This window comes from Heliconius melpomene, chromosome 16 (genome assembly GCF_056956725.1).
Source record: "Heliconius melpomene rosina isolate 202511_hmr_F chromosome 16, ASM5695672v1, whole genome shotgun sequence".
NCBI lineage: Eukaryota > Metazoa > Arthropoda > Insecta > Lepidoptera > Nymphalidae > Heliconius > Heliconius melpomene.
In genome coordinates, this window is record NC_140404.1 from 1,340,191 (window position 1) to 1,364,941 (window position 24,751).

General features: G+C 31.7%; 1 protein-coding gene across 1 annotated transcript in view; it reads left to right on the plus strand.

The window, feature by feature from the left end:
* Positions 1 to 4,949: 4,949 nt before the first annotated feature.
* The window catches only part of Con (leucine rich repeat protein connectin), a 232,542-nt gene continuing 212,740 nt past the window's right edge, over positions 4,950 to 24,751 (plus strand). Inside the window, exon 1 of the mRNA XM_085199296.1 lies at positions 4,950 to 5,056. The gene's annotated coding sequence lies outside the window, so the exon portion shown is untranslated. The remainder of the gene's footprint in view (positions 5,057 to 24,751) is intronic.

Sequence of the window (24,751 nt, forward strand, 5' to 3'; positions counted from 1 at the left end):
TTGAGAGGTTTTTAAAAGTAATTGACTTTTGAGATATTGCCTTTAGGAATTATTTGTGTTTGTGTTTTCGTTTGAATAACTTATTTTAAGTACTAAGGCTAAAATTATTAATTATTTCTATGATATGTGATATACAGTAAAGTGTATATGTGTGTATTATTATGTATGCTTATATTAGTCTACAGTTAGCGCTAAGCTGAGCTTTGCATTTGTGTGAGTGTACATACATATATAGTGTAGATGTGACGTAGCTGGCAAGCGCAGTAGGTACATGTTTTGCTTGGCCTAAGTTTGTTAATACTGATTTTTGCGTGACAAATTTTATTTTTGGGTTCGATTTATTATTAGTGTAAGATAAGTAATAATTTGGTCCAATGAATATACAAAAATGTAAAAATATATGAAACCAGGAAGATTAAAAAAAATACAATAAAATACGAGCGATAATATACGCGCCATAATAACCTTTCTTATTTCCTTTACAACATTGTAGGGGTATTGCACAAGTATTATTATATTCCACAACATCTATAAAAGAATTATAAACAGATAAAATAATTATATCAAATATAATACATATTTAGTAGGAGAAAACACTTTAGTAAAAGATATAACAGAACTATAGTTAACAGCTAACTCGAGACAACAATATAAAGCAGAAAGAATAAATACGCTATAAAGTTCTCGTTGGGAGACTCTTAGCCATAAAACCTCCATTGTCATCATGTACAATTACAAAACACGAGGAAAAAATGTGAAATCTAAAATGTATTTGTCCTCATTTTAAACATCGTCGTCGTCGGCCTTTGTTCAATAGTGTGCCAGTATGAAATCTAGATTTTAGTGTAAAGTGATGTTGATGGAACTTGGTGAATTTTTTTGCTTGAAGGTAGGGTAATTATTGTAACTAGGGTTTTGTGAAATATCTGAAAGCTAAAAATGAAAATTTTTCGAATATTGAAATGAAATGGAAAAATATTGCTTAAAAATGTTAAATTTGTTAGTTTGATAATACGGGTATATAAACATAATATTTATATAATTGGAATAAATATATATTTTTTTACCTTCCCGGTGCATCCCGCAAGGTACGCAGAGGAAACTTATGTTTAGACAGTCGGTTCTCCATTTTCCGCCGAATTTTCTGATTTCAACGGAGCGCTTTACTTTTGGTTACCAGAGCTAAAAAAATAATATATTAATAAATAATAATTTATTCTTCTCAGTTGGAATCAAATCCAAAATATGCTGGCGTTGAGAATATAAAAGATAAATACAAAAAGCTGACAAAATCCACATATTGCAAAATAAGGGTGTGCCTATTAATTTTTAACTATTTCGTTCATAATAATAAAACGTTACTGTGTCAGCCCCTATTAAGCTTGGTAAGCAATTTCATATGACATAATGGACCGATGTTAACTAACCCGAACTCTTGCTGAATAATCAATTTGATTGATTCCTTTATAAATGTTTATTTTGTTTGCTGATGGACGTTGTTGAGGCCGTTGTGGTTCAGTGGGGTAGAGTCGGATAATACAAAACGCAATGGAGATAGTTGTAGGTTCGATGACCATCTAGGGGAATGAATTACTTTGTTTTTCCGTAAAAATAAACCAAAGTGTTCTGTCCACCATTGAACCTGCTGTCTTGAATTTAAGCACACTTGTTTTTCTTTTGGATTATGTTGGTAGTTCTTATACGGAAGGATGAATTATTTTCATATTATCGTTCTTTTTTAAATTAAACAAAGAGTGTTGAATTGCGACACGTAAACAAAACTTACCCTAATTTCACTCAGTTCGCGCCGAATTCGAAACACTACCTACGGAATTGCAAAACTAAACGCCACATTTTTTACCAGAGCGAAGAAAAGGAAAAATATAGAAAATAAATAATTAATCGAATCCACAACCACAAAAAAAATACAACACATATAAAAAAAAAACCCAAATCCACTCAAATCGCATCCACGCCAACGTCTCTACAATCCCAAGCCTAATAATAGAGTCGATGAACACTAAATGCTAGAATGGTCCTTACTTTGTAATCGATACCTGCACCAATAAGCTGCTTTTACCCACTTTGACTTTGAAATTATCCACGATTATTGACAATTGACTACCATTGACAGATATTCTGATGAGAATTCTGTATGAAGCAAATAATGCACTATTTCAATCTAAACGGAAAATGAAATGATTGGAAATACTAGGTTTCATATTTGTTATAAAAGTAGAACATGTCTAATAGGTGCTTTGGATTTAACGAGAGGGTTGTATTTGATTCCCACTCGAAGGAAAAAATAGCTATAAGTGAGGAATGAAAGCGTAACTTACTGAAAAGAAAAAAATACTGTTAAACTTTGCGTTAACAACCTTTACAGCCTGCTCTATATGAATGCGAGAAGAAGCTAAAAATATCCAAAATTTAAACTTCCTCTCGTTAAAGTTGGACAAATAAAGATAATAATCTTATATCAGTTTACAAATTGATTTCTTACTTCCATACACATTTGTACCTATATTTATTTGTGAAAATAGAAAAAACGAAAATGAGTAAAAGATCGTAACAAGTAAAAATGCGCAATGTTGACACTGGAGTTGGATTGGGGGAATATTACCCAAGTACACATTAAGGGCACCCGGGGCGAATAATTTATTCATTTCTTTGTAACATACAAACATACATATAAAAAATGGTATATTAGTCATATGTTATTCGTTTCTCATGTTTGATTTATATTTAAGTAACATAATAACCGTCTTGGTGCAGAGACTCACTTGCGACTGTCAGCACGAGTGTTGTGGGTTCGATTCCGATTCGGGGAATAAAATGTTTAATATTTTTATTTCCTTGCTCTAGTAACGAGACAAAATGCTGCGTTGAGTTTCGCCACTCAACTTGTAAAGCCTCAAGAATTCGGCGGAAAGCTTAGCCTTAATGAGATCGGAGTGTCTTTACACTATTTAATAGTTCCCATAATGATAAGAAAAAGCATAATAAGACTGGAGTTAAGTTCCCTCATCAAGATGTAAAATCTAAGAATCTTTAAAAGTATGTACGTCATTTAATATGTTTTCTAAAAAAATGTATTTTTCTTTACCTAATGTGCAAGTGTTTACCTAATGTGCAATGTGCAAGTACTCTACTTCAAATTTTTTTTTTAGTTTTATTATTTTTCAGCTTATTTTTTTATGAGAACAGGTATCTGTCCATCTGTGTTACCTTGTAAAGGAACTAAAACCCCTAAGTATTTTTCACCCCTCGGTTAAAAGTATAAAGTATTCCCTTAGGATCTTTAAGAGACTGCTTAAAAGTGAGTATTATGAAAGTTTAGTTTCTTGGGGACTCAAAGTTGCGCCTATTGTTTACACAGAAGAATTACTGAAAGCTATTGTTGTGCGTTATTTACAGTGTTAAAGAGGAAACCTAATGCCATTTTTTTTTAAGAAAATATTTTTTATTCCCTTTCATGCTAAATCCCTCCTCCTACCTACATACCTCTAGAATTACCCTGCCCTGATACATTAGCAGGGCTGATTATATTGTGTGTTGAGTGGCGGTATTTAACGCCGTGCTTTGCCTCGTTGCCAGAGCGAGAAAATAATTTTTAATATTAAAAAAAATTCTCGAGTGGGAATCGAATCCACAATCTATAGTGTATGTATCAATTCACACTCTTGTGTCCATAAAATACTATGAAAGCATTGAGTTCCCCACTTTCCACCGAATATTCGAGAACGAATATTCCACAATCTTTGTCGTTTACAATCTGCAATTGGCCTTTTCTAATAATTAATAATTATCCATAGTACTTTTTATTTTTATTTATTTTATTTTATTATAATTATTTATTATTCTTTGACCAATGTACTTACCGTACGTACTCAACATATAAAGGCCATCCTAGATTTGGGTGCTCATTTAATTGCGGCGTAGACAGAGGAACATAGCGACACCTATATACATTAAATGATAATTCGTAGACGCGTAGAGTCATTTGTGGTTTGTGGTTTAATGGTAGTGGATATTTTATGAGAGACTGTTGTGGCTTATTGGGCAGTACCTCATGTATATGAAGTGATTTTCGGTTCGATATTCGCTTAGGGGAATTAATATTTATAATTGATTTCAGTTTCTCTACTCTAGTAGGATTGACAGAGGAAAATTAATGCTAAGACACATTATGTGTTGAGTGGCGGTACTCATCGCTAAGCAATATCTTGTTATTAGAGCGATAAAACGAGAATATAAATTTATTCATTTCAGAAATTTCAGAATCAAACACACAACTATGGTGCTTACTTGGTTGACACTATGCCACTGCGTCGTGACGGCTTTGGCGCATTTTATTTAACAGAATAAATTGTACTGTGACTTTTATGCAATCGTACGTGTATGCTCTAATATATAAATAGTGCTAAGTATCTCATTAATTAAAATATTCACTGCATTGAATATCAAATATTTTTATTTTCACACAAATATAAATAGCATAAGAAAGTTTTTGAATAGTAAAAATGTAAAAATAAGAAACTTCCTTTATAGGAAGAAATGGTACATGGTGATGACATTTTATAGTTCTCATTGCACAAGATCGTAGGGTCTACGAGTGTCTCTATATGGAGCATCTATAACACGATTTAAGAAAAAAAATGTAAAATTGAAATAAGTCAATACAAAACCCTTAAAAAATAAAAAAAACTTACTCACTTAATATATTGTCAATGTTATACCAAAAAATATTCACTTTAAAACACAAATTTGCTTACATTACAAGAATTGGCAGAATAAAATACATCTATGTATTGTATTTTATATAAAACTTGAAAATTTTAAAAAACTACTTTACTTACGTTATAGTAAGATTGGCCAGTATTGTACATTTCAAAGTTTTTAATGCACAAGTTGACAGGGTGTCTCTCCGTAGAGCTTCAGTCGCTCTGTAGACGCCGAGAGGGTAGCGTCTCGCTCGCGAGTTCGTGCTGTCGTAGTAACGTAATGTTTTTGTGAGTGTTTTTTTTCGATTTAAAAGGATGCTATTGGATTAAAGGTATTTATTTATATTTTTGTTATTTTTAGTATAGATTTGTGTTGTAAATTTTGGCAGGTTTTCATTTTTGTTTAGTGTTCTTTTTTAAGTTTAGTAATTACTGTGTTATAAGATTATATACGTCAAAAATAAGCTTAATATTTAAATTGTTTCGTATATTTCACAAAAAACATTATATTAGATAGTAATACATAAAAATATTTTTAACTATTAAAATTATTCAAGATTTCATTCATCATTTTTCTTTGAAACCAAATTTAATACTTTCAGTAAGAATTAAATACTTTTACTTCATATTTCTATTTTAATTTATCTAATAAACAAATAAATATAAGAATAAATAACAATTTTGATGTATAATCAATGTAAATGGTAAGCATATTGTTGATTGATTCGTTAATTACCTTTACCTTGCCTGTTTTCATTTGGCAGTAATTATAGCGTTTTCACGATATCGAAATAACGTTTCGTACAATTTTATTCGTATTTTAATTATATTTTCAATAATAGCGAAATTGAAACTTGTATTTCTCTCGTTTTATTTAATAACTTAGAATCAAAGATGATTAAGAATATTAGTTATTCATTATTTTATTATTTAATTGAAATTTTGGATAATTTGCTATTTGTTTATTATCCTATTTTTAAAAAAAAATGATTTATATAATGAAGAATCTTGCAAAAACTTACTTTAGTTAATTTTATCATACATAATAACTATTAAGCAAACAATATTGCGTTTATAAAATATTAATAACTAGTGGCCGCGCGCAGCTTCGCCTACTTATTTGCACCTTAGGGGGATAATTCTAGAAAACCATGAAACATGTGTTCAATTAAATACTTTTAAGAGTCTAAGTTTCAAATTTTATAAAAATCAGTGGCCATTTAAAGATTTTTCCATACAAACTTTCAACCCCTTATTTGCACCCTTATGGAAATAATTCTAGAAAACCATGAAACACGTGATCAATTAAATACTTTTAAGAGTCTGAATTTCAAAATTTATAAGAATCGGTGACGATTTAATTTTTTTTCCATACAAACTTTGAGCCCCTATTTTACCCCTTTAGGGTTAAAATTTTTCAAAATCCCTTCTTAGTGGATGTCCAGATTACGAAAGTAAACATCTGTCCAAATTTCACGTTTCTACGCACAGCGGTTACGGCTGTGCGTGCGTCTTACCTCAGTCAGTGAGGACAAGTCCTTTTATATATATAGATTAGAGAAAACTGTTTTATTTCAAAAGGAAAATAAACAAATTTGAATTATTAGAAAACTTATAATGAATATATTTCTATATTGCTTATTATAATTCAACACAATATTGTTATTTTAATTATTAACTTCGCTCTGGTGTCTAGGCAAAGCGCGGCGTTGATTTCACCCACTCAACACATAATGCCTCCAGAATTCGGCGGAAAGTGAAGAACGGAGTGTATTGACACTAGATTCCCTCTGCGTACCCTGCAGTGTGCGGGATACAGCGTGAAGCTAAAAACAATACAACTAAAGAATTTGAACTAAAAAAATTCTATTGTACAAAATAGCCTACATCTGTCAAGTATGATAAAGCTTTAGAAATCGACTAAGTAGTTCTAGATATTACTATGAACAAACAAATAACTTATTTACTGCTTTTTATTACGTTTTTAACTTTATTAATATACTATTTTAAATATTGAGAAAGAAATGATGGTTGAAATTTAATTCGTAGAATGGAGAATTTTATGCTTCGCGCGTTTGTCGTAGCGGCGTACAGTGTAAAGGTTCATGTAGCAAACAAACAAATACTTTTTTCTTTTGTTTTTTTTTTTGTTTAACTTTTAACAAATATTAAATATTTGAAGTATTTCGAAGGACATGATATTTCATGATTGCATAGAAAAAATCAATCTCCACTTTCTGTTTTTGAATCACAAAACTTATTCTCTTTATTGGGAATCGAATTTACAACCGTCGCCTCTCACTGTGACTTTATGTAATGTCGACGTACATTTTTTTTGCTTCACGCTGTATCCCGCAGATAGCTGGGCAGCAGAATTTAGTGCTAAGACACTCCGTTTTTAAATTTTCCGTCAAATTTCCAAACCATTGCGTGTTGGGTGGCGGACCCAACGATGCGCTTAGCCTTGTCAGGGCCACTCCCCCTTTTTCCCGCTCAGCAGGGTAAGCAGATAGTAATTAGTCCTAAAACACTTCGTTTCTCATTTTAATCTGACACCAAAAACCCAGAATAAAGAATATGTCCATATATTTTTTACTTTTACACATAAAAGAAGAGTGTATTTAATCGATCATTCCGTTCCATTGAAGTATAAATAAACTCCTCCAGTTTACACGCGTTTGTGTGAATATTGTTAAAAGTGTCAATTGAAGCTTTTTTATTTAAAATGTTTGAATTTATCAGTGGATTTTTTCTTTTATACGACTAGAATGGGTTAATGCTGAATCAATACTAATAATAAAACCCCAGCGGCGCAGCATCAGATTTTACACGCGACGTTTATAGGTTCGACTCCAACCAAGAGGAATGAAACTGGTAACGAGGCAAGGCGCAGTGTTGAGTTCTGCCACTTTTACCGTTCTCTACCGCCACTGCCAATGCCTCAGGAATAAGGCGGAAAGAGAGAAACAGAAGAGACTTAAAACCAGATCCCAGGTTTTCTCTGCCTACCCTTTTATGTGCAAATACAGCCTGAAGCTATAAAAAATGAATTAACGAATTCTGGAGGCATTGCGTGTTGAGCGGCAGAACTTAACGCCGCGCTTGGACTCGTTACCAGAATGAGGAACACTAAATATTTGATTTCTCCTAGTTGAAATTAAATTCACAGCCTGTCGCCTCCGTATCTACTGCCTGCTTTGTATAAACATATATTTGTATATGTATATCTAAATATTTTAACATAATTACTTTGACTTAGGGTATCCTAATGTTCACTTATCCATCACGCCACATCTCCATATAAGTGGAAATCCACTTTAAACTTTCCTAAACGTAAATTACAATTTGTTTGTAGATGCTATCAAAAATGAAGGGTGAAGAGGCAATTTAACCAGAAGGTTGTAGCCGATTGATATCTTAACACTTTTCAGGCAAGATTTGGGTTATTTAATCAACCGTTAAAGTTGTCGATTGGTAGTTAAGCAGAATAGAAGTAATTAAAAAAAACTTAACTTCACGCTTTATTCCTAGCGGGATAGTCAGAGAGAACGGAGCGCCAAACGCTACGGTCTCTACATACCTCTTTCGCCTCGTCCACTGTCATCAACCTCTTCATACATGCCCTCCGGGGGGTCCTCATGCTTTTTACGTGACCTTCCTCCAGTATCTTTGATACTGTGTTTTCGAAGGTCAACCGAGGTCTTTTTGCCATTCTTTCATTACTTATTAAAAATATATTACAATAATGTCAAAATTTAATGACTTTTTATGTTTTTAAAAATACAAAAGTTGTATAAATATAAGATACATAGTTGCAATAAAATTGCAACAAAATAATTTTATTATTGTATAGGCTGAAATTTTAGCTTTCAATAAGTGGATATTGTCTTTAAAGTATTATCTAAATAATAGTAATAATTAATAATAATGAAGCTCTAGCCGGCGAAGCCGCGAGCGGAACGACAGTACTAAATATAAGTGATTATGTCGGTTAAACAATTTCACTTACAAAGTATAAGACTTAATATCTATTTTGATAAACGAATAAAAGATAGTTTACCTTATTAATTGAATAAAACTTTTAAAATGCTAAAAATTTAAGCTCTCTCTCTCTCTCTCTCTCTCAATATATAATTATATTCTGATATACATATGCATATGTAGGTATTAATACTACGTCCATTACCGTAGCAATTGATGCAACCGCACATTAACATGCTTTAGTGTGTTTCTCTGAAGACTTCTGAGAATGAAGGAAATGATTATTTAAGTTCTAATTACAGAACAGAGTCCAACTGTAAACAGTCGTAGGTATGATTCCCACTCCAGAAAATAAATTATTACCTAACCTAGTGTTAAGACACTACGTTCTCAGAAACACACTTCCGTTCCTGCATTTTCCGTTAAATCCTGAAGGCGCAATGGCGGAATAGCCTGAGTGGCGGAACTCAACGTCGCGCTTTGTCTCTTTACCAGAGCTAGGAAATAAAATTAGAGAGACAATTTGAAGAAACATCTAATAATATTTAATTCAAGTCAATTTTATTTATGAACGTGCAGCGTTAGGTTCCGCCACTCTATATTTTCTCTTGATTCCTAAACAATAAGTCCTTTACAAAAAGCTTGAAATGTGTGAAATACGAATGCTTTAAAATAAAAAAAACAACATATTTTACAGCTTCACTTTAAAGTAGACAGTGTCTAGATACTTCTCAACCGTACCCTCAAGTGTACTTCCAAGGCGTCTGACTTAAAATGTTTTTAATTTTACATTTTAGCGGTGCTAAAACATTTTTTTCTGGACAACTTTCTTTATTTTATAGTTTGTGGTACTCTAATAAGTTTTAAAAGATAGATAAAAAACTTTTTTTGACTGGAAATTTGTTTAAGTTGACAACACTATTTTTTTAAACTGTGTAACAAATATCTGTCGTGAAAAACTATATGATTAAAAAATAAATTTTTAATCATAACGTTTGTTGTACTATCCAGACTGTAGTTCATTTTATTATGGTTTCTATGGTAAGGATAGAAAAATATTTAAGAAAACGTATATAAAACTGAAAGTACATTTCCTAAAATATTATTCGAAGATAAAATAAAAACAAACGAAACGACTAATCAATTAAAAACCTTAAAAATATCGCAAAATTTTCATATTATTTTTCAACTGTAAACGCTGGAGTTTACAAGCTTTGTAAATTAAATTATTCAGCAAAATCTTGTTTTAATCAAAGGGTTAAAAATCGTGAATATCGATATTCATCGGGGCCGAGATTCCTGAAGTGTGAGAATCGATGTTTTGGCGTGCGAGTAATTGCTCTGATGGAAACTAATGGGGCGGTGACCTGAGGCTTTCAGCTTTTATACTTAGACCTTTTTTGAAATATAGTATTATTTATAGAAAAAAATAATATATTATTATATGTTTATATATTTTTCCTTTTATTCTCTAATGGTGCACCGTCCGGTTGTAAACACAATGGATGTATATTGAATTTATATTCAGAGGAAGAGCTATTTTTATCGCTTGATCTGGTGTTAAGACAAATAACAGCGTTATGTTACGCTATTCAACACGTAATCTATCAAAGATTGAGTGAAAAGTAGAGAATGGAATGCATTAATACTAAGTTTCTTTGCGGACTACAACGTGGAGCTAAAAGAAAATTTATATTATATTCCAAATAAGAAAATACTTTATTAATTTATTACTCACCCCGAGTGGAAATCGAACCCAAAAACGTATGTAACTTTAGTTACACGCTTGTGCCCTTGCACCTTGACGACCTTAACCATCTAATATAATTTTATTAACTTTACGTTTAACATTAAGTAATTTGATCCTCCGAGCTAGAATTGAATCCACGAACATCGCGTTAATAGTCAAAAACTATGCTGCTTACTTACAATAAAACAAAATTACGTACAAATATATCAAATGTAACTCTAACTACACTCTTCATCTACAGTACCAGGATGGGGTACTATTACCAAAATTTATCTACAAGGAAAACGTGCGATACCGTCGTCTCAGCACACCCTACGACAGATGCGACTCCACTTTGCTAATCTTCCAAATCCTTATTGCTTTTTATTGAACTTGGAAGATAACTCTCCAAATTCATTACGAATAATCTTTATAATAATGCACTTTTTCTATAACTTTCTTTAGGGTAGAGTCCTTTTAAAACGAATTATTTTCATTATTCTAGCTCTGGTTACGTTCTCGCGTGGCGTTGAATTCCGCCTTTCCTCTGTACTGCATTAAACAAGATAAATAGAGACGATCTAGTGTTATGACACTACGTTCACACATATAAAATTTTTATTTTATCTTAAGACTTTCGATATTTTATAAAATACAAAATTTAAGTAAAGATCGAAATTGAACCCACAACTCATCATATTTGCAGTCAGATAGGGTCCCAACAAGCTAGTAAAATAAAATATTTGAAATATAAACATTTCCACGACTGGATATCGTACCCAAAACCACGGCGTCTACAGATAGGTGCTTCCTAACTACACCACTGTGGCGTTAATGCACTTTTTGTGTACTCTTAAAAGGTTTTCTAATTGATTCTTTTATAGAAAACAAAGACAAAGTAAACTGTAAAAGTAAGACTTTATGTTGGTCGTTTAGCTCGTTGTTTTAAATAAAAATAGTCTAAGATTCTTTTATTAATTAAAATTAATATAAGAATAGCGATGCCTTAGTTCAAAGGAATGGTTTTAAATTATGAAAAAAATCTTGTAATTTCTGCATTTAATATTTGAATTGTATAGGACAATAATAATTTAACATTATTTAATAAGATTATGTATTCAATAGAAATAGGTTTATTATTCAATAGAAATAGAATTTATTATTCCATAGAAAATAAGGGGAAATTTCTCTTCTAGTTCTCTTGAGTTTTGGTTTAATTGACTTATACATGACATTACTTAGCTTCTGCACGTAACGTAAGTGAATTCGTAATTCAAGAACTTCTAAAAAAATTGACATTGCTATGAAAATTTAATTCAAAATGTTATTATTACACAATTCGATAAAAATCGAGAGATTTTGCGTTGAGTGCTGGAACTTAACGCTGCGTTTAATCTTATTAGAGCGCGGAAATTAAAGTAGTTTATTCCCCCAAGTAGGAATCGAACTCAAAAGCGTCGTGCTTCTATTGCTGGGCAGCCTTAACAAATATTCTTTCAATATTAGAATTAGAGCAATCAGCGTAAATTTAATTTATTTTGAATAACAAACAGTACATAATTATATATTACACAATAAAAATAAAACGGATAATTCTAATTTAACCGGTCCAGTAATTAATTCATTGAAATATAGTTATTTTTGTTTAATATACATAGTTAAGTACATACATATTATAATAAATAGTAATTAGTTATTTTAATTACAGAATTCGACAGAGTTGTGTATTTCCTGCATGCTATTATTATTAAGCTGCTTAAGCTCAGTAGGATGGCGTTTGATTATAAATGAGACGATTGTGAATTCGATACTTGCTCAGGGGAAAGATTTTTTGTAGCATCACGCTGTATACCGTACGTAGCAGAGTAGGCAGAAGAAGCCTAGTGTTAAAATACTCTGTTTCCGTTTCCTATTTTTCATCGAACTCTGAAGATATCGTTTCGTTTTTCTCATACTTTAAAATAAATGGAATTGACGAAAATGTAATGATATAATTCTATTGCTTATTGTCGTCCATTTTAAATATACTCATGTATCCCTAGGAGGCAAAATGAAGATCGACGTGCTGCTCTAAATGTAACGTGGCTACAAAAAAGAAAATGTGAATGGCTCTGGCTAATCTATCAACGCTACTAGAGAAATAACGGATTGAGTTAAAAATTGTCGAAAAGGTAATATGTACTTTTCGACGTCAAATCTGTATTATTATTTAATATAGATTTTTGTAATTATTGGGTATACTAACTACAATATGACTTAACGCCTGCTTTGCCAGGGCGATGAAATGAAAATAATAAATATTTCTTTTAATCTAGTGGGAATCGAATCCATGAACTGTCGCGTTTACAATTGCACGCTGGTGCCTCTGCGCAATGACGGCCTACGTACGTATACGTACTACCTCATTTTTTTTGCATATCATAATATATTTTTAGCAAACATTTCTATATGAGAAAAAGAAAAACAAAATAGCACCTGGATATAAAAAAACACTAACCTAACTTTAGTTTCCAAGTAACAACTAAATCTGTTCCACTAATTCAATTATACCAGCGCCTAACTTTTTCCTAATTGAAACGAATCGATCTTGTTCTCTTGAAAAGGGAAAAATAGGTAATTTTTCGTCGTTTTCATCACATTTCAAAGGGCCGAAGAGTAATGCTCGGTAAATGAAGGAATTATGTACCTACAATTGTTTTTTTCGACGTCATTTTGTTTTGTTCTCGTACAAATTAGATCTATTGTTGAAATATAAAAGTGTGCTTAAATTTCTGGTATTATATTGCCCATAATAATAGCATTTTGTTTCATACATGTTTGACATGCAAGGTCTTGAAAATTTGACACTATATAGGAAAAGAAGTGACTTAACATTAAGTTCTCTCCGCCTACCGTGTTATTTAGGTGAAGCTAAAAAGTTATTTGTCTTATTCTCACTGCTACTTATCAGACTATATTTTGAGGCACTGCGCTTTTGCTTTGATACCAGAACTAAGAAATGAAAATATCAATCAAAATTATTTCATTCCCTCGAGTGGGAATCGAATTCACAACCGTCGCGTTACAGTTCTTAAATATTTATTTTCTTATATTTTAGATACTTGTTGTTAAGACGGTGAATTATCGGTGAAAATTTCAACTATCAAGATTCATGAGATACAGCCTGGTTACAGACAGACATGAAGACACACGGGCCGACAGCGGAATCTTTGTAATAGGATCACGTTTAACCCACTGGTTACGGAGCTCTCAAAGTCATCGGAAAACTGCACAGCATTGTCGACTGCAAATGATAAAAGCTTTACGCTTTTTCCTTTATAACAACGTAGACGGAGGGAAAGTAGAGTTAAGACATACTGTTTGCCATTTACCGTCCAATTCGAAACGCTTTTACCAGAGTGTAAAAACGAAAATATATATATATTTTTTTTTTATTCCCTCGAGTAGCAATCGAACTCACAACCATAGCGTTACAGTCACACTCTGCACCGCTACACCACAACAGCTAAAAGAAGCAATTTATATTTAAAATTTATTACATTTACTTATACTTGAACGTTCGCACAAAAAATTAACTATTTATCACCCATTAACTAGATTTATTATTTTATTATTCTCAAAAGCTCTCGCTACGAAATAATATTAAATATAATGTATGTACTGCAACGCGCTATGCAATGTAAACTGTTTTAAAACGGTTGTTAAAATCTATGGAGGTAGAGTCACCTTTCATTTTGTCTTATCGTTTTGAAATAACTGAGTTTTATAGTTATTGAACAACTATTTTTTTAAACTTCACACTGTATCTCGCAGATATGAGGGTAGGCAGATGGAATCTGGGAACCTAGAGTTAAGACACTTTGTTTCCTTTTAAGATATCTTTCCTTCCACATTTCTCGTCGAATTCTGGATACATTATGTGTTGAGTAGCGGCACTCAACGCCGCGTAATGCCTCTTCACCAGAGCGAAGAAATTAAAACATTAAACATTTTATTGCCCTGAAAGGAAATCGAACTCACAGCCGTCGTACTTACAGTCGCACTCTTGTACAACTGCGCCACAACGGTAAAAGAACTAACTCTTAATATAGTCTGTGTACAAAATAAATATGAAGAAATTTTTGAATTGAAAGGTAAAAAATAGCAAGGTAAAAGAAGAAATGTAATGTTAATACACTCCGTTACTCACTTAAATATTTTCTGTTTTTTTTATTTTATTATACCTAAATATTCTATTCCAAAAATGTATAGAATTTAACAATACGTTCCAAGAAAGTGTTCCAAGAGTTTCCTATTACCAGATTTTAATCTAACAAAAATGTTTATATGCCAAAGGATTTATGAAGTATACGACTCTAGAAGATAGCGCAACTTGAGAATAACGTGTTTTCTAGGCTATTATTCGAAATAGAAATGAAAATAAAAAATAAAATTCTTATTTTTTATATTAATGGAGTAATTTATTAACTTTCAACTTGCAGAAGAAAGATGTCAGTTAAAAGATTTGTTTTAGCGTGTAACTGTAAAAATGATTGTTTGTAGGTTCGATTTCTTCTCGAGAGAATTAATCATGTCTCGAAAATAGGGCGGAGAGTTGGTTGTGTGGAGTGCCTTAACACCAGTATCTCTCTGACCACCTTACTATATATATCCTGGATACAGCATGAAGTACAAGAAAGATATAAATATGCATAAATTTTATTTATCCAATACCCATAAAAAAAATATATTCAATCTTTAAATAGAAAACCGCCACTTACATATCAAATCTCACTAAGTAAACTCGAAGCAGGAAGGCGACAGTGCTTAAGACATTTTTGTTTAAAGCCAGCCACTTAAGTGTATAGAGAATGACTATATAAGTAACGGCACGTGTACAAAATGGAAAACAGAACCGGGGGTGATGTTTAATTTATAATTTATTATGCTCTACAAATAAGGGGTAGGGGTTAATTTTAAATTGGTTTTAGGTTAGCCCAACTTCTGTAGATAGCAGTGAAAGGAAAGAATATCTAGTGTTTCGACTCTCCGTACTCCACTTTTACCTTTTGATCTACGGGACCCTAAAAACAATAATTATAATCTAAAATCGTCGTATTAATTTATTTTAAGGCTATATAACTAGAAACAACTGTCATATAAACCTAATATATAGAAAGGCCCAAGGCCAATTCATAATCAAAATCGACTACCGCTTAGTACGCAAGACTAACGCATTAAGGATACGATAATGTCGGCTCGTAACAGTTTACTATGAACGTAATCGACGCCGTCGACTTAACTGGCTATACTGTAGATATTTGTTACATTAGTAGGGGTGTTTCGATATCTTCATTAAATAGAATATGTAAAATAGCTTTTCTTAGACTATGGTTGTTCTTTGACGTTTTTCTTATTGAAGTTTTGAAGAAAATAGCTAAGAAATTAATAAAATAAAATATATTTCACTTAGTTGTAAATGGTTAAGCGTGATAGTTGTTTTTTCAAATATTTTTTTAGCGTCACATTGTATCCCACGAGTGGGAATCGAACCCACAGCCTGTCGCGCTTAGTCGCACATTTGTGCCCCTGCACCACGATATGGCTCAATCCCTCCTTTAGGGTATTATAATATATTTATTTATTGTCAAGCTTACGTTATTAGTACGTAGCAACTATTAAAAAAATAACAATAAATAATTTTATACGTCTGGCACGTGTCTGTCTGATAATAATTGAAAGATCATTTCCCAACATGAGGATTGAAGAAAAATATCTGTAGTTATTTCTCTCGTTTTTTTGGAATTACAATTTAACTGCATTGAGTTACGCTACTCAAGTCACAATTCCTCCTATAAAGTAGGAGAGTAGAGAGAAATCGTCTCAATTATTATAGTGCCAGGAAAGAAATGGTGTTATACATGTTCTAGAATTAAAATTTAAACACAAATAATACAAAGAAAGGCCGTTGTTTCGCAGTGGTATAATGTATGACGGTATACGCGACAGTAGCGAATTTGATTCCCACTTGGGGGAATAAATTATTTACATTTACTCGCTTTGGTACCTAATCAAAGCATGACGTTTAGTTTCTTCACCCAACACGCAATTACTCTAAAATTTGACGAACAGTGAAGACCGTAGTGTTTAACATTAGTTTCCTGTTCATACTGCTATATGTGGAATATAGCTAAAAGCATTTTTTTTCAAGAAAAACAAACAAAATCAAAAAGTAAAAACATATAATCAATTAATATATTATCAACAACTAATTCCCCTACCAAAGCAACGGCGAGGGTATTTTAATAGTGTATTAGGGTACATTAGTTTACGTCTTAACTACATTCTTTTGTATGGTCCTTACATGGGGTCTTTACGGAAATTGTCATGGGGAGAATACAATTTGCCTGACATATGCAGTTCGTGTATTAATTGACTTAGTTTGTGCTTGAGCGTGATTTCGAGGGGTCTGCCAAGATTTTTTTTGAGTTGTGCTATTATTGTATGACTAGTGGACGCGCGCAGTTTCGCTTACGTCTTTAAGGGTGAATTCTAATAACCCATGAAACATGTGTTCAATGAAATATTTTTAAGAGTCTAAATTTCAAATTTTATAAAAATCGGTGGCGATTTAAAGATTTTTCCATACAAACTTTCAACCCCTTATTGCACCCTTAGGGGGTAAATTCTAGAAAACCATGAAATATATGTTTAATTAAATATTTTTAAGAGTCTAAATATGAAATTATATAAAAATCGGTGGCGATTTAAGAATTTTCCCATACAAACTTTCAACCCCTTATTTGCATCCTTAGGGGGTGAGTTCTAGAAAACCATGAAACACGTGTTCAATTAAATACTTTTAAAAGTCTGAATTTCAAATTTTATAAGAATCGGTGCCGATTTAAATTTTTTTCCATACTAACTTTCAACCCCTATTTCGCCCCTTTAGGGTTAAAATTTTCCAAAATCCCTTCTTAGTGGATGTCCAGATTACGAAAGTAAACATCTGTCCAAATTTCACGTTTCTACCATCAGCGGTTACGGCTGTGCGCGCGTCTTACCTCAGTCAGTGAGGACAAGTCCACAAGTTTTATATATATAGATTATAATATGTTTTTAGCTTCACGCCGTATCCCGCAAATTGCGGGATAGAAAACCTAGTGGTAAGATACTTCATTTCCTAATTTTCACACAATTTTCAAACATACCAGACCTAATACATCTTTTACTCATATTAATAGTTACATCATCAATAACCTTTGTCCTTTATTAAAAAATTCTAAAAAGTTCTCAAGCAACCACCACCTGTATATATATATATAGCTAACCCTCATTTTGTATTGAAATTTATCACCCATCTAACCAAAATTATGTGGGCAAGTTTTCTTTAATAAAACAATTACCTCACCTTATCTCAGAACTTCTAGTATTAATATTCTTTCGCGCCCTCCCTTAATATATTCACTTTCTCTTTATAAATTAACATTGTAAATAAACAAAATTGCAAAAACAAGTTATGAAGCCGTAATAGCTGGAAGTTTAGGCAGTTTAACAATTTTAAAGTGTTTTATTACTGTATTATGGTTTATTATTGTAGCAGAATAACCTTACGTAGTTCGTGTATTGAAAATACTTAATATTTCGTGTTGAAAATAGGTTTTCTCGTCCTATTACGTTAAGCTAAGAAAATATAGTCACATAAATATTAATAAAAGTAATATATCAAAGTAAAAAGTTCCTCAACTCAACACACAATGCCTTCAGAATTCAGCGGAAAGTGAAGTCATGGAATATCTTAACACTAAGTTCCCTGGTTCTTTGTGTTTACTCTGCTATGTTTGAGATACATACAAGGCAAAGAAATGGTTATAAAATATATGGATAAATAAATCTGGTACACAAAGAGCGGAGTGGCGAACAGAATGTTTAAGCACAAAATACTGTCTTGTTTTTGTTGTTTTAAAAAATATTATATATATGAAAAAAAAAAAAAAAAAACTTTTTGAATATTATCACGAGTATCATTTATTTTATTTTAAGGAAAATTGAAGAATTCCGTAGTATGAGACAACATTTTTAACAAATGCCAAAAATTGTCCTTTAATTTTGTAAATGAATGATCATTTACTTTATTTATACTTCTTTAGTAATAGAGATAGAGATTAAAAGCTTAAATATTTTCACAATACCTGGCTCATATCATCAACTTTGTTAATTACTTAGTAAATCCTAAACAAATAAACGGATGCCGGTAAATACATGTAAATTGTTCACTGTGGCTAATGTCACCTTCGATTTAAAGTTGGTAAAAGGTAAAATAGTAAAGGATAGTATTTGTTTACTTAGACATAGTATGTGTTTTATTTATTAAGTGAAAATTATACTGAATGTTTTTAGTTGGAAACCAAACAATCCTGTATACGACAGGGATAAAGAGTGAAGCTTAAAAATAGTTAATTTAAATTTGAATTTAAGTGTCACAACACTAACTTCTCTATTTCAAGTGCTTTAGATAAAAAAATAATAAATTAAACCATTTTCTCAAAGTAAATTATAGAATTAAATTTTTCCACAAAGACTAATTGTAACGTCAAGTTGAGATAATTTAGTTATAACTGCCTTTGTTACTACTATAGCGCATACAATAAGTTGGTTTAGTTGCTTGAAATTCCCAGACGGTTCTAAAATTATGTTTGTCATTCTATCTTCTGAGACAATGGTTTTTATCTATTATTATTGTATAAGACATCTTTAATGAGAAATCTATCATTAAATATTTCATATTTTTATTTCTGCACAATGATCTCGAGGGGAATGAATTATCTTAACATTAGGTTCCCAGGTTCCTTCTTGTAATATGAGGCTTAACTTCCTTCACCAAATCGACGACATACTATTTCATATATTAAACATTTATTAAAGTATAAGCAAAGGAATCATCTAAAGGCGTTAATGGATAACGGTAACTAGAATTCAAATAAGAGGTAGATTTGGTAGGGTCTAACGAGGCATTTTGTAAATTCGTCATCTAAACAAAATCTAGCGATTATGATCTTTATTTCCACTCAATATAGGCTATAATGGAATAAAATATATTTCCATTAAGGAAATAGCAGAGTGCGCTTACTAATTATAACGATTTGTTTTATCCTTTCCGTAGATAGTAAATGTTCATAATAAGGAGTGGTCGTTATTTTTATTATAATGGTATAAATGGAAAATTGTCTTTTTTTCTTTAATTTTCTATATTTTTTTTTTAGTTTCACGCAGTATTTCACATTAGGAGGGTAGGCAGAGGGAAGCTAGAGTTAAGACACTACGTTCCTCACATTTTATTGAATTTTTCGAAGCATTACATTTTGAGTGGCAAAACTGAACGCTAGGCTTTTGCCTCGGTGCCAGAGCGAAGAAGGGAAAATATTAACAAACAATAATTTATTCCGCTGATTGGGGATCAAACCCACAACCGTCACGTAAGAGTCACACCCTTGTGCACCTGCTCTATGACTGCCTTGTTTATACTGTTCTCTACAGACAAATTAAAACAAATCTTTTTAACCTTAGTGTGAAAAATACTTTTCAAATATCTAATGTCTAATAAATATTATTATTAAGAATTTTTATAGACACTAACATTATGAAAATACCAGCGAGACATTATAGGCCTCTCATATTCCTTAGAAATTATATAAACAATAAAGGTTAGGTCAATAGCCCAACCAATTTCCATTGTTATAGGCTTTGGTCCTTCGAGCACTCCTTATATGACGCCTATTCTTATAGTTTTCTTTGAAAATATTGTTATTAGTATTATTATAACTTTCCTTTATTACATTCGATAAGGATAAAATACTATAAATATATGTATGTAATGTTTCTTAAATATCTATAATGTTTCAATAGATAAAAATTGATTCTACGTAGGTAATATTTTTGTTAGCCTTACGCTGTATCCCGCAGGAAGCCAGGAAGGTAGACAGAGGTATTGTATGTTGAGTGGCGAAACTCTACGCCGCGCTATGCCCCAACACTAGAGCGAAGAAAGGAATATAATAAATATTTTTATTTCTAGAAATCGAACCCACTACTTGTCGTGTTTATACTCACACTTTGTACCCATGCCAATGGCCTCGAACCGATATAGCTAGTTTGAAAATATTATGTTTTTACTAAAAAAAGCTCTAATAAATTTTAATTAATCGTTCAACATGAAGGAATTTTGGAGTAAAAATAAACACGAAAATTTAAGAATATACTTGATTGAAAAAATAAAGGATAGCTTAATAAATAATAGCTTCACCCTTTTACCTGTACATGTTCTTTGTGTTACACTCTTCTCCGTTTACCACCCACTTGTGAGACAACGTGTATCGATTAGCGAAACTAAACGCCGCAGATTATCTTGTTTACCTGGTGAAAAATTGTATTTATGTGTTCTAACCTGACGAATGAATTAAAGATGAATTTAGGTCGTAGGTTCCGAGAGTAGATTCTCTTGTTGACAAACCGCGAGGATGAGTTATGCTACTGAAAAATAAGACGAAGGAATTAAACTGAGTCCTAGGTCCTTCCTGTTTACGAAGATCCTTCCTGTTTCACTAGTAAAAGCATTAAACTTTTTCAATTTCTACAAACATCACATTAATTCAATTAATTAATTAACCAATTAATGATTACTTAACGTATTACTGTCGTTTCCAATCCATATCACAACAGCCGCACACACCATAAATAAAAATGCACGTCGAACGAAAATCCACTGGAGCTGTTCAATAAATCACTTAATTCGTTAAAAAACCGTCGAAGCCTCTTTATTATTCAAGACGCAAATACGTTATAGATTTTTCGCGTTATTCCTTTATATTTTAAGACGTTAATTCGTTAAATTGATTTGTTTTTTTTTTGTAAATTTATATTTAATGTATGTGTTTGTATAATTTTGATGAAATAAGATTGAGATTAGGTTTTAGATTTGTTTTTTTTTATTGTGAAATGGAAATTATAATAATGTTAAAACACTCTGTTCTCATTAAGATACTTTTGTTACCCACTATCCGCCGAATTCTCGGGGTATTGCGTGATGAATGGCGGAACTCAACGCAGTGCTTTGCCTTATCATGTACTAGAAGTTAGAATGGTTATACCTAGATGTATATTAGGTAGAAAGGTAACGAAACTTAACGCCGCATTTTGTCCAGAAAAACACAAAATGTTACCCTTGAATGAAGTGATTCTTTAAATCTATATATATAAAATCGAAAGGTCACTCACTCATCACGAAATCTCAGAAACTACAAGTGCAAGGAATCTTAAATTTTGCATAGGAGTTACTTATAGGACGTAGGTGCTCGCTAAGACGGGAATTTGCAATATTCGACTTCTAAGGGGTTGTTTTTGGGGTTGAAAGTTTGTATGAAACTTCGTTACTACAAATGCTAGGAGCCTCAAATTTTGCATAGACGTCACTAGGACGTAGTCATTGAGACAGAAATTAATAATAACATAGGTCACGCGGGTAAAACCGCGAGCGGGCCGCTAGTATTGAATAAACGTATTAAGAAAACGTATAAAAAATTAAACGTAGCGGGATTTAAAGCCGCGGCTCTTAGAAACTAAGACAGACCACAGGCACTTGCCACTTGCTTTACTCAAAGAGAGTTGATTGTTGAGAAACAATTTTAAAATCAAGTTTTAAACCAATCTATCTATCGATTATCGATAAGGTTCTTTATTTTTTCTTAGTAAAATACAACTTGGTCTCTAAAATTGGCTTAGTAGATTATCTAAAAGGTATTTCAAGTTCTTAAGCCGGTAATAAAATGCGACGTTTGGGGGAAAAAGTCGTATGTCAGTTGGTGTCAGGAGTGACTTAATTTGGAGGAAGACAAGTTTTTCACTTTTGCCATCCCCCTAAATAAATGATGAAGTTGCTTTACAAATTTTATATATTAGTTTATTTATGACAGCTAATATTTCATTCTCCCGAGTGGGAATCGAACTCACTACCGTCGCGTTTACAGATTTTACACATTTAAATTTAGTTTACAGATTTAAATTCTGAAAATAAAAATGGTATGGCCTTTGATTTCACAGCCTTTTGTCAAACAAAAAATTGAGATCTATTTTGAAACAATGGAATTTCTACAATAGATTTTTTTACTTGAAAATATTCATATATCAATAACTTTTAAACTTTCAAAACATTGGTACTATAGAGAGTTGTCAAATATCAACAACATATATATTTATATAATATTAGTGCCCCACCCACGGCTTTGCTCGCTTCAACTAGTATCTATGCTGTTTAAACGGAATAAATTCTAATTGACATATTTCATAAAAAAAGTTTAATTACGAGTACCTATCAGAGCTAGCGCGTTAAGCGTGATTTTTCTCTATATTCCAAGGAAAGTCTTATAGAAATCAGTTTAGCTATTCCGAAGATAAGCCCGAACAGGCAAAAATAGACAGACAGACAAAAAACTAACATAATTTATTTTTCTTATAGAAAAACATATTTAATATTTGAAATGACAGACACTTGAATTGTATTTGTATAATATATAGAAGATAGGATATGAAAATTTATACTAAAAATATATTCTGTTATACTCTACGGGAAGAACATTTGAACTGTCCAACATATCCACGTCTGGCGGAAAAATTAAAGTTTCCAAGCAAAAGTTAAACCTATTGTTGTCTTCATTCTCTCTCTTTAAAATTCCTTTTCATAAGCTCGATCGTATGAGCTTTGTTGTACGAATTCGACTTATGACAATTTGTGCATACGTTGTTTTGACTTTTTGATATTATATTATTGTTTTTGTTTAAGTTGAGCTTTGACAAGCTTTGAATATTATTTTTCACATTGTTTCCCGAATATAGCAAGGTGGCCTGAGGGAACCTTGTGTTAAGACATGTTTGTATATATTTTCGCATTTGGAATTTGAATACAATAACCTCTTTAATCCTATTTATCTCAGCATATTTGTATTTCATGAAATAAAATAAAATTTTATAAAATCCAACTAACTAATGTGTTTGTTTGTACAAACATTTTATCGTATATACCTCTACTACTATACAAATAGTAGAAATAAAAGAAAAGTAACTGGAAAAGACAATCTAGATACGATGTTGTGCCAACATGTTTTGCTGACTGTTAATCGTCGCTTTGTATCTTTCTTGTTTTTACATTTCTACACTTTTTTTGTGGACGGTGTATTTGAAAATTGAAGCTATATTTTAATAAACTATAGCAATACACAAGCGTGTGGCATAGCAATGCATAAGTCTGATAGGTTGTGGATTCGATTCCCACTTAAATACATAAAATATTTATTATTTTCATTTTTTAACGCAATTTGGCGAAACGTAGGGAACGAAGGTTGAGCTTTATGGGAACGGAGCTACTACTCACTCACTTATCTCAGGAACTTATTTTTGTTATTTAATAGTTTTTTCGAGTTTAAATATTTGATTACGTAGACAGATAGATTTTAGAAAATAACAGCTTATTCTTCATGTTTGTTTCCAAAACAATACGCAATTCGCTTTTGGGAGCGTAACTTAACGCCTTTGTTTCCATTATAACTAGAAAATTTGAATATGAAATTATTACTTATGTATCAATACATATTATAAGACGAAATTAATTTAAATTTTTCTTTTCGCTTTGTATTTAACAATAATTTCAATACAGTCGTCTGGCCCTTAACTTAAGCAATTAAAGTTGTCCAAACAAAATGGTGTAAGATGTATGACAACAGTATATTTATATAACGCTCTAAGAAGCAAAAAAACGTCAACACTTTTGAACATTCTCTTATTACATTCAATGTAATATTTTTTGGTTTTGTATTACTACAATTTTTTTTAGCTTTATTTAGCCGTATTTCGCACATTGCAGGGTAAGAAGAGGGAACTAGGGAACCTAGTAATATGACATTGTGTTCCCATTAAGAGATTTCTTTTCCAGACTTTGCGTGGTGAGTAGCGCAACTCAACGCCGCGCTTTGCCTGGTTATCAGAGAGGGGAAATTAAATGATGAAATATGTAATTTAATTTCGTCGAGTGAACTGAATCGAATCTACAACCTATTACGTAGACATATGCACACTTGTACAATCTCTTAATAAATATTACCACTTGTACAATTATAAAGTAACAAGTGACAAGACACACTATATAGTTTAAACCAACTAAAAAACCATTAGCGTGTGCATCTCGGTATGCCCGACGTAAATTATCACTTATAATTTATTTAATTTAATTTAAAGTATTTAATATTAAAATTGTTTAACTAGAGAGAAGTTTAGTTTATTACCTAAGTTT